The sequence below is a fragment of the Salvia hispanica genome, chromosome 4 (assembly GCF_023119035.1).
Source record: "Salvia hispanica cultivar TCC Black 2014 chromosome 4, UniMelb_Shisp_WGS_1.0, whole genome shotgun sequence".
NCBI lineage: Eukaryota > Viridiplantae > Streptophyta > Magnoliopsida > Lamiales > Lamiaceae > Salvia > Salvia hispanica.
In genome coordinates, this window is record NC_062968.1 from 26,330,335 (window position 1) to 26,341,490 (window position 11,156).

Here is an 11,156-nt window from a genome sequence, read left to right on the forward strand (position 1 = left end):
ACATAATAGCAATCCTAGCACCGCTAGATATTAATCACCACTACCCAATATATCAGGATTATTGGGTTGCGAAAAACCCGCACCATTTGATAAGTCAAAGTAGTGCATAATCAATACCGTATGCTCAATGCTAACATATGTAGATTAAGAAATAGTATTTTATCAAGACCTAGTCTCTCAGTAGATAGCATAAAGACACGTCTTGCTGGCTGTTAGATCCGTTCAGTGCTATACCACACCAATGTCATCTTATTTTAGTAAGGCTTAGAAATATGCGGACTGACATTACAACCTTTCACGATAGGTAGCCAAAGCCTATCTAGGTTGTGAAATTCTTCTTTTTCTTTTGCAAAGCATTGCATAGATTTGACCGTGTTACCTTAAAGTGGACGACGCCCACAACCGGTCTACTAAGCAAATGACTTAGACTTTGTTTACTTCTTATGCATTTAAATGTTTGTAAAACATCTTATAAATGCACAAGCAAACACAATTTAATAATAATAGTGATTCTATTCGTGCGGAACTGCTCGAATAATACTGAATCAGGTTAAAAGTGGATTATAGAGTTTTACGTATACAAGCAAGATTCTATTCGAGCGAAACTTGCTCGAAACATGCTTTTCAGTATACCAAACCTAACAGTTCTCTGATTTTGTCCATGGCCCAACTTTACAAATGATTAATTATAGATCCTAATCTAAATTACTTATTTTGTCATTTCATCAAGGTTCTGCCATTAAACACTTCTCTTTTCTCGTTCATTTACTTCATACGACAAACAATTTTTATCTAATGAATCCTTTTATCCCAAAATTATGTATAGGGTTTGCCATTGGTGAACTATTGTTGAATCTAAAAAATGCTACAATTAACAATAAACCATAACTTAGGATTCGCATCACTATGGGTAGATGAAAAATCATTAATGCGCCTTTTCAACAAATGTAGAAATGTTACTACAATCTTTAAATTTCTTGGCTCTATGTATTGTGTTCTTATCAATCATATTAAAGTTTTTATTTAATGAAAGAGTTATAAAAATTATAACTTGATTGAACATGTAAAATGTGATAGATCGTTTTGGCCTTTGTACTTGTAAAGAAGAGCCCACATGCTTTTGTTTTCATTGAAAGGACATGGGCCACTTTTCTTCATCACTATTTAATTAATCTCTCTAAACATATATACCTACATGAAAATAAATTGCACATGATTTTTATTGTTAAGAGTGAACTACAAAAATAGTCCCTGAACTATGTGTTTATCTCGCAATTGAACTTTGAACTTTAAAAATATTTTCAGACAATCCTGGACTAAGCGTTTATTTCAAAATTGGTCTTTTTTCACTGTTCGTGACGAAAATACCCTTTTAGGGGGTTTTGGGTGGTTTGGGCAATTTGGTCTTTTTACACTTTAAATCTGATATTATTTCAGTGATTTACTAAATCTGATATTATTTCAGCGATTTACTAAATCTGATATTATTTCAAAATTATCATTCTTCTTTCCTTTTTCCATCCTTCATTTTGTTTCTTTATTTCAATATTAAATTTAATTTTAAAAATTTAAATTTTAAATTTAAATTTTTAAATATCAATACTTTTTTATTAATTATTAAAATTACTATTAAATCAAATTAATAGTTTTAATCAATATTTGATAGTGTCTAATATTTAATCAATAAATTACGACGACGCGTTAGTTTTAATCAATATTTAATAGTTTTAATCATAAATAGATCATATAACACGATTTATTCTGAGATAAATACGCATCCAATGTAAGACTAATATAATTTTCATTTATTAATTTGAAAACAATCAAAATTAACTAGAAAATTTCAACAAAAATTCTCCTATATCAATTTTTTAGTAGTATCAAATTTTTAGTCAACTTCATAATTTTTAATCACAAGCAATTATAACAACCGAACGGAGGCTAAATAGAATAGCTCTTATTTTTCCATCATGATTAATCTGTACTTCTTCAATTCAACTGAATATTATATTAAATAACAAAAATTAATAGTTTCAATATTTATAGTGTCCATGAATTAATAGTTTTAATTAAAAAAATTTATTGATATTTAAAAGTTAAAATTTAAAATTTAATTTTATAAAATTAAATCTAATATTGAAATAAAGGAACAAAGTGAAGGATGACAAAAGGGAAGAAGAATGATAATTTTAAAATAATATCAGATTTTGTATATCACTGAAATAATATCAGATTTAAAGTGTAAAAAGACCAAATTGCCCAAACCCCCTAAAAGGATATTTTCGTCACGAAATAGTGAAAAAGGACCAATTTTGAAATAAACGGTTAGTCCAGGGTTGTCTGGGGATATTTTTAACACGTCTGTAACACAACACACATTTAGCAACCACGTCAGATTAAAATGACACATCAACTGGCTTCATAGTTGGAAATCCCATCATGCGAAAATAACGACCAATTGTAAAGTTCATGACATTATAAGCCAAATTTTTAGTTCGTATGAAAAACCAAAAAATGGAAAAAGTTTGTGACTTTTAGTGTTGTTTGATTTTAACACGTCAATACACACTTAGCACACACTCAGCAACCGCGTCAGCTTAAAAGGACATGTAAGCTGGCTTCATAGCTGGAAAACCCGTCATGCGAAAACGGAAACCAATTGTAACGTTCATGTTATTATACGCTAATTTTTAGTTCGTGGAAAAATGGAAAAATTATATGATTTTAAAGACAGTTTTCCCTTAAATTAACAAAAACTTTAAATTTCAAACGAAATCATGCAATTAAAACAACAATAAGATAATAGACTTAAAATGGTGGAAAATAGTGCCTTGGAAAAGCTGCTACTTTTTGAATTAAAGCTCAACTTTCACTGAAATTTAAACATGTGAGGTTCATATTGTTGATTAGGAAATTCTCATAACAAGGGGTGAGAGTGACATTACAATTCACCGGAAATACTTATTTTATGACATTAAAGAGACTATTCGACCTAATTCTAAATTTCTAACGAAATAACATGATGAAAACATGGATTAAAGAGAGAATCAAACTTGACAAGATGCAAAAATTAAACTTCGAAGTGCTTTCACACAACTTCACAATCTAACAGCAGTAAGCCAATATGCATGCTGTTGGACCAAGCTTATCATCTTTATGTGATTCAATAACACATACTACCTTACCATCTCTCTCTGTGATTCAAGAACACATACTACCTTATCATCTTTATGTGATTCAACAACACATACTACCTTGTCATCTCTCTTTGATTCAAGAACACATACTACCTTATCATCTCTATGTGATTCAACAACACATACTACCTTATCATTTCTATGTGATTCAATTATCAAAGGAAAAGTTGGGTTCTAGCCCATCGTGCATGAGCCGCCCTTCAAATTTCTAGTACAAAGAAACTAGAATACTTTAGAATTACATAGATAATTGCGTCATCTTCAATGCACCTAAAATACTTAGAATCATTTAGATAATTCGCTTCACTATTGAGGTAATCCTCTTTGATGCATTCATTCACCACTGACGCCAAGAAATTCACATAGAAGCTTCATTTCAGATTTTCAATAAACCCCTTCATTAGACATCTATTAAGAAACAATTTCCTTAAAAACTTTATGCCAATATACCCCTTCGATTGGACATCTATTGAGAAGTGATTCTTAGTATTGATGTGGTCAGACAATACTCCTTCCATCCCATGAAAATAGAAAGACATAGTAAAAAACAGAGCTTGGGAAGGCTCAAATTTGTTGCCTACGACTTGATAATGAGCACATTTACCACTGGGTCATAGATAGATTTTATTAATCTAAGACTAGGAGTAGTATTAAAATTATAGTTTTGGGGTGTGTACGGCACTGACGCATACTACCTTATTAGTTTTCAATTATTAAAAGGAAATGTTGGAATAATATTTATGCTGACTATTCTCTCCTCTTAATAATTATAGTGAAATCGGGTTCTGACCACATCGTGAGCCCGCCTTTAAATTTCTAGAATGAAGAAACTAGAATACTTTAGAATTACATAGATAATAATTGGATTGGACATCTATTGAGAAGTGATACTTAGTATTGATGTAATCTCTTGCAAAGTTATACCACTACAAAAAAATCGCTATTCAGTGGCGGAATTATCCGCCACTAAATAGCGATTTTCCGCCACTAAAAAAGTTAGTGGCGGAACAAAACTGCGACAATATATTCGCCGCTAAAATATCAGTGGCGGAAAATTTTCCGCCACAGAAATTTAGTGGCGGATTACTCACGGAAAATAGTCCGCTAGAGAATTTCCGCCACTAAATATTTAAAATAGGGGTGGATTTGGAGCGCCATTATTAGTGGCGGAACTAGTTTCCGCCACTGAAATTTCCCACTGTTCCGCCACTACATATAATGCTATTTAGTGGCGGATGCATTCCGCCACTAAATTTTTGTATAGATTTTTATTACTCCCTCTGTCCCGAGAAAGTTGAGTCGTATTCCTTTTTAGTCCGTCCCAACAAAGTTGAGTCATTTCCTTTTTTAACAAAAGAAAAAAACATCTAATCACTCTTATTTTTTTCCATCATTTACTTTACTCTTCCTTATCTTTCCTACTTTTTTCATCTCTCCTATTTATTTAATATAAATTTTTAATATCCGTGCTCAAAAGTGTTGTATCAACTTTCTTGGGACGGAGGGAGTATAATTTTTATTATTTATCCACCCTATTACGATAATTTTTCAACAAATCAATACATTTTTCATAGATACACCAATACTCATATATTTCTTATAACACCAACTTATAATAATATTGAGCATCACGTAGCTTCTCAGTCTACAAAATAGCGTGTTTTTGGCGAATTTATCATCCACAATCTTATTCCTTTCTAGTCTCATAAACTTCGTCTCTTTCCTCTCCAAATCTTGGATCAAAATTATCTGTTCATCCCTGAGCCCCTGAAGCCACACACATATACATTAGCATTATAAAATGAGAGTTTGCCAATGATATTACTGGATAATTAACCTAAACTTGAATATTTTAATCAAAAGAACATAATAGCATAAAACAAAAGTAGTAACTTTTATTTTCTGCTAATTAGCTACATCAGAAATCAAACCTAAGAATCCTACAGAGTTAGACAAGGCTGATTCCAAAAATCCAACATAATAATCAACCAAATCGTTGTGTATATGTTGGATAATAAATCACCAAATCTAGGATTCTCTAACTAAACACATCAAGTCCAAGCCAGATTGCATTCTTTCCAATTATCACTCAGATACAAAATACATGATAATAATCAAGTGCATTATAATTGTATGAAAAAGGGATTTAATTAGCCGAGAGAAATTAGAAGTTGAAGATGAGGCCAAGATTCTGCTCTTGCTAGGCTTTAAAAGCTGCTTCAGAAACATTCCAATATTCAACATGCCTGAAACATATATAAAGATGGATACAATAATAATAATAGTAACAATAGAAACTATAGAGATGCCAAACTAAAAGAATTTTGAGCAAATACAAATAGATACCTGCATACATATTAGAATCAAAAGAAGTTGTGCGATTAGAAACAACATATCATGGAAAAAGGAGAGAAACAAGTGACTTACAGAAATGAATGAGGAAAAAACTACCTCTATTAAGCAATTAATGAATTAAGTCATAGACATAGTCGAAACAAAACAAAGAAATAGAAATTCATTGGAATTGGTGGACGAATGGAGTTTAACCTTAGTAGTAGTTGATTAATTTGCGATCGCCCATGTCAAATTCTCATAAATCCAGTGGCACACCTCTATTTCCCCGGGGCGGGCTCCATGAAGACGTGTCGACGTGGCAGATTGATCCTCGACTCGGATTTAGGAGAACAATTTGCCACGGCCTCGAGGATCCGAAAATAGAGGTTTGCCACTGGATTTAGGAGAACAATTTGACATGGGCGATTGCAGATCGATCCGTGTGGGATATAATCAGGCCGAACCGCCACAGATCGAGCTCCAATTCCCGGTGCTTTGTGAAATTTGAGGATTAATCAATCGATTTTGGAGAAATGAATTGGGATTGTTGAAGAAAAAACAAGACCGGTGGATTGATTGCAAATTTTTTGTTTTGAATAGAGAGAGAGGGAGTAGTTATATTGCCTTTTTTTTTTTTAATCTGATTTTATTCAACTTATGCAATATCAAATTATTTTAACAAGTAAATTTAATTGATTATCAGCCTGCATTTCTTATAATGGCTCGATTTATTACTGAATTGGAAAATATTCGATAAATTAATTGAATATTTATCTAAATTCAGCTTATCTCACGGAGATTTTCACAAGGTTGAAAAGTAATTGATAAAGGTTTATATTAGTAAAAATTTTAATATGTTCAATTGTCAATTAAGATTTTAGTACAAATGACAAAGTAAAATGTGTCATAGTGTAACTAGTAAAACGATGGCGTACAAAATTGTACTCCCTCGGTCCCACTAGAAATGAAACGTTTTTCTTTTTGGGTTGTCCCATTAAAAATGAAACGTTTCTTAAAATAGAAATAACTTTATCTCTACTTTTACCTCTCTCTTACTTTACTCTCAATTCTTTAACTCACAAAATAATACTACTACATAAAATCCTATGCCTAAAAGCAAATGTTTCATATTTATTGGGACGGAGGGAGTATAATTTTATTTGTTGTACTTCACTGTATCTCGTTGCTTATTTTTCATATCTCGTTTCTACACTTCCATTTCCTTATTTTCTTAATATAAATCATAATTCAACAAATAAATTTTATAAATTTAATAATAAATTTTATAAATTTTCTTTTTTGGTTAATAACGCAACATTAGTCTAGAAGCTATGGCAACTCCAAAATTTCAATTAATTGCAAAAGTTAAACAAATCATTAGTTTTATTATAACCTCAGAATAAATAAATTCATTATATACATGAAGACAAAAATTTAGAAAATTTAGGAATTCATAAACAAATTTATTACTGCTACTAGTATTTTAATTTAATTTAATATAGAGTAGGGGGAATTTTAGAGTGCCTAGGATGGTGACTAGCCGGGCCCACAGCACGGTCCCACTCAGTCAACAAAATTGAGGTCAATGGGGACTTTGTCTGCAGTGGGGTATCTTGCGGTTCGTCCGTTTCCACCTACATATTGTGTTGTACGTTGAAGAGGTACAGCGGCGTGCACTGTAGACATTGAAAAGAACGGACGGTGGGAAATTAAAGATATACTCCCTTCCAGGGACGGAGCCAGAAATTCTCTATAGGTGGGACAAAATTCTATACAAAGAGATTTTAAGGTTTTGAGAAGGGGCATTTATAAAAGTATTTCAAAATAAAAATAAAAATTATGATCAAAATAGAACAAATAAATTTTTTTGAGATGGGGCATTTGCCCCTCGTAAAGTATATATAGATCCGTCCCTGCTCCATCCGTCCGCCATTAGGAGTTTCATTCAGGGCGGCACGGATTTTAGAAAATGTTAAAAGAAGTGGGTGGAAAAAATTTAGTGGAATAGGTCCCACTTGTATATATTAGTTTTAAATGAAATGTGAATGAAATGAATTAGTGGAAGGTGTGACCCTATTACCATTTATAGTAAAAGTGAACCAGAACTCTTATTTACGGACGGACTAAAATAGAAAAATGAGACTCCTATTTACGGACAGAGGAAATAGTGCGTTTTTCTTTTTATATTTTTTTATTATTTTTTTATTTTTCGAAAGTGGGTAATTTTCTTTTCCTGGTTTTGGTTAGTCAAGGCAAAAGGTGTGTGACAACAATTATTTGTGATAACATGATTCATTTACTCTACTACTACTAACGTTTTCTTTTCTCCTCATTGGGGTTGCTGCTTGTTTAGTGTTAACATCACTTGGCATCTTCTTTTTATGATTGACGCACTATTTTCTACACATGCTCGTCATCAACAACTTGTTTTTATAGTACTACATGTGAGGACTGAGATCATTGTATTTTTGTTACTCCAATATTTCATATTTATCGAATATATTACTCCCTTTCTTATGCTGCACAGTGATACAATAAATTTTTAAAAAAAAGACATGTTTTGCTAAAAAAAGAGGATGTGATAAACAAATTCAGAACCGTATCATCAAAAGCTCACATGGGAGAATAAATATCTCACCCACCATTTTGCTCTATTTAATTAATTATTCATTTATTTTATTTGAAAGTTTGTGTATTTATCATGATAATAATGACGCATTAACAAAAAACATTAATTTCGGTACTTCTATTAATGTGGAATTTATGACTTTGTGTAGCTTATTTGATTAGTTTATTAATTAGATGTTAACTTTTTATTGAATAATAATAGTGGGTCCTCCGTGCTTAGATATTGTAGATTATAATGCTTGATGTTGACTCTTTAAGCACGAGCATGCAAGCCCATATTGATATAAATTGGCATTATATTTTTCTTGTGATTTAGTATAAGTAATTAAGTCTTCTTACAACTTCTCAACTGTCAATTGATCTTCGAGAATGATTGAATCAAACAAGTCTTCAACAAATAGAATCATAGATTTTTGAAATTGAAATTATTATTTAGAATATAAAAAAATAATTGCGGAAATAGTTTCCTTACTAATTATATGAGATCCAAACCTAAAACCAAAATGTTACGATAAAACATAATTAGAAAATAAAATTTGAAAAATAGTAGTAGTAAAATGATGTTTTCGCCACATAAAACAATCAACGATAGCCCAAAACCATCATATACAAATTAATTTCTTGTAAGACCAAAGTTGAATACTTAGTGAACAACAAATAACGGTTCATGTTGTCTTATAGGACTGTTGTTGGCAAATTCATCATCTACACATAGCTAATAGGTTGTTCCTTTCAGTGTAATGAGCTCCTCATATCGTTCCTTTCCAAATGTTTGATCAAACTCTGATACATGAAACTACAAGAGTTGGAAAGAAACCAAAAAAGGTTGTGAATCTCAAGTTTGCAGTTCATAATATAAAGTGTTGATTTGCTATTTCTTTCAGCCACGCGTCATTTTCGTTTCTTCACTATTATTTGTGACTATTTGTTCACCTAATAGCGAATACCACACATATTCCATATCAAATAGAAATACCATTGTTTTCTGCTTTTGACTTCTCACTCTCGACTTTTGGGACGACACTGATCAAGATTGGAAGCTTGTTTCCCTACATGCTTTACTATTGTCATTCATTCCGTCCCAAAAGTGAAGGTCTACCGTGAATCCCAACTCCAACTCGAGGAGGACATTGAGGAATGTGGGTTTGTTTGCAGAGAGATATGAAATCAAAGTGGAGATTGAGGAATGTGGTAAAATGAAGGAAAGGCGTGGGAATTGTTTCCGTATCATCACCATTTTGCTCTATTTAATTAATTATTTATTTCTTTTATTTCAAAGTTTGTGTATATATCATTACGCATTACCAAAAATATCAAAAATTACAAATTTAAGAGAATTACAACTTACAAAATTTGTTAAATGAATGGATAATAGCGAGCTGGTGCGTGATTCATCTACCATTCTATGTCTTTTATATGCACAAAATTAGAATACGTGAGATCATGGAATTAAAATATCATAAATTACAAATTTGTTAAATGCTCATTGTCATTTTTAACCGCCGCTTCTATCTTTGGCCAATTTAAAAGGCTTTAAGCATTCATGTGGTCATCTCCAACCATTTACACCAAACTCAAACCCAATTTTAAGTATGGATCAACACCAAAAGTAATTTTACTCCAATCATTTACACTAAACTCAAACCCAAAAGAATATTCTATTTTCTCCTGCTTTTTATACTTTTTCAATTATACTCACATACTTATTTAAATTACACATCAAACCCACGATACTTTTTCAATAACTTATTTATATTAAAAAATTAAATTAAATTTCTTATTAATAGTATTAAATATACTTTACATTAAAAAACTTACACTAATTTGAAATGTTCTTAATTTTAAATAATTAATGAATCTCACCTGACTATAAATAATTTTAAATAACGAATGCCAAGCCAAAAGAAATAATGCATTCCATTGCAGCATTACTACCAAACCAAAGAAACAAGTATTCCAATAGCATGCTTTCTTGCTGCAGAGAAAGACAACGTATTTTTTTCATATATGGAGTGATTTGCAAATCTTAAATTTTTTTGCAGTAGATACCCAAATTTGGTGTTCTACTCTAATTTTGGTGTTATCACATAGAAAAACCCAAAAATGGATTTGGGTTTAGAGTATGGTTGGAGATGTTTTTTATACCAAAAATGGAATATGGTGTATGGTTGGAGATGGTCTTATTGGGATTATAATCCTAATTTTTTGCACCACACGTTTTTAATCGGGACATTGCTCTTAACAAAACAATTGCAGCCTGATTAATCGGGAAATTGCTCTTAACAAAACAATTGTAGCCTGAATATTCAAAATTCATGATTAAATATTTGTAACCATTGATTGATTGATTTCATGGTTGAATTATTCATGCTTATTAAACTAAATAGTGTAACCGATCAAATTATTAGTCCACTCCACAAAACTTGATAATTTAAGTGATTTTTGCCACTAGTGATTAGATGTAACTGTTTTGCCATTAGTGATTTGATGTAACGGTTACAATAATGAATTGAATCAAAATGAAATGTAATTCAATAAGTATTCAAAATTGCATTTGTATTCTTAGTACAAAATGATTATTAAAACCTATCCAAAATTCGTCTTTTATATATGTATGTATAGATGGTTAAATGCCACTCAAATGACTTAAAATTTGCATGGAACTTGCAAAACGGATTGAGAAATCGAATGAGAGTATGGAGGCATGATGGTTTTGGGCTATCGTTGATTGTTTTATGTGGCGAAAACATCATTTTACTACTATTTTTCAAATTTTATTTTCTAATTATGTTTTATTGTAACATTTTGCTTTAAGGTTTGGATCTCATATAATTAGTAGGAAAACTATTTCCGCAATTATTTTTTTATATTTTGAATAAAAATTTCAATTTGCAAAAACTATGATTCTATTTGAAGACGTGTTTGATTCAATCATTCTTGAAGATCAATTGACAATTAAGAAGTTGTAAGAAGACTTAATTACTTATACTAAATCAC

The 11,156-nt window shown here is 31.1% G+C and overlaps 1 long non-coding RNA gene across 1 annotated transcript; it reads right to left on the reverse strand.

Annotated features, from left to right (window-relative positions):
* Positions 1 to 4,772: 4,772 nt before the first annotated feature.
* On the reverse strand, positions 4,773 to 6,196 carry LOC125224481. The gene is made up of 2 exons (XR_007176878.1): positions 5,745 to 6,196; positions 4,773 to 4,964 (listed from the first exon to the last, which is right to left on the reverse strand). It is a non-coding gene; the product is annotated as an uncharacterized LOC125224481 (long non-coding RNA).
* Between the last annotated feature and the right edge of the window lie 4,960 nt (positions 6,197 to 11,156).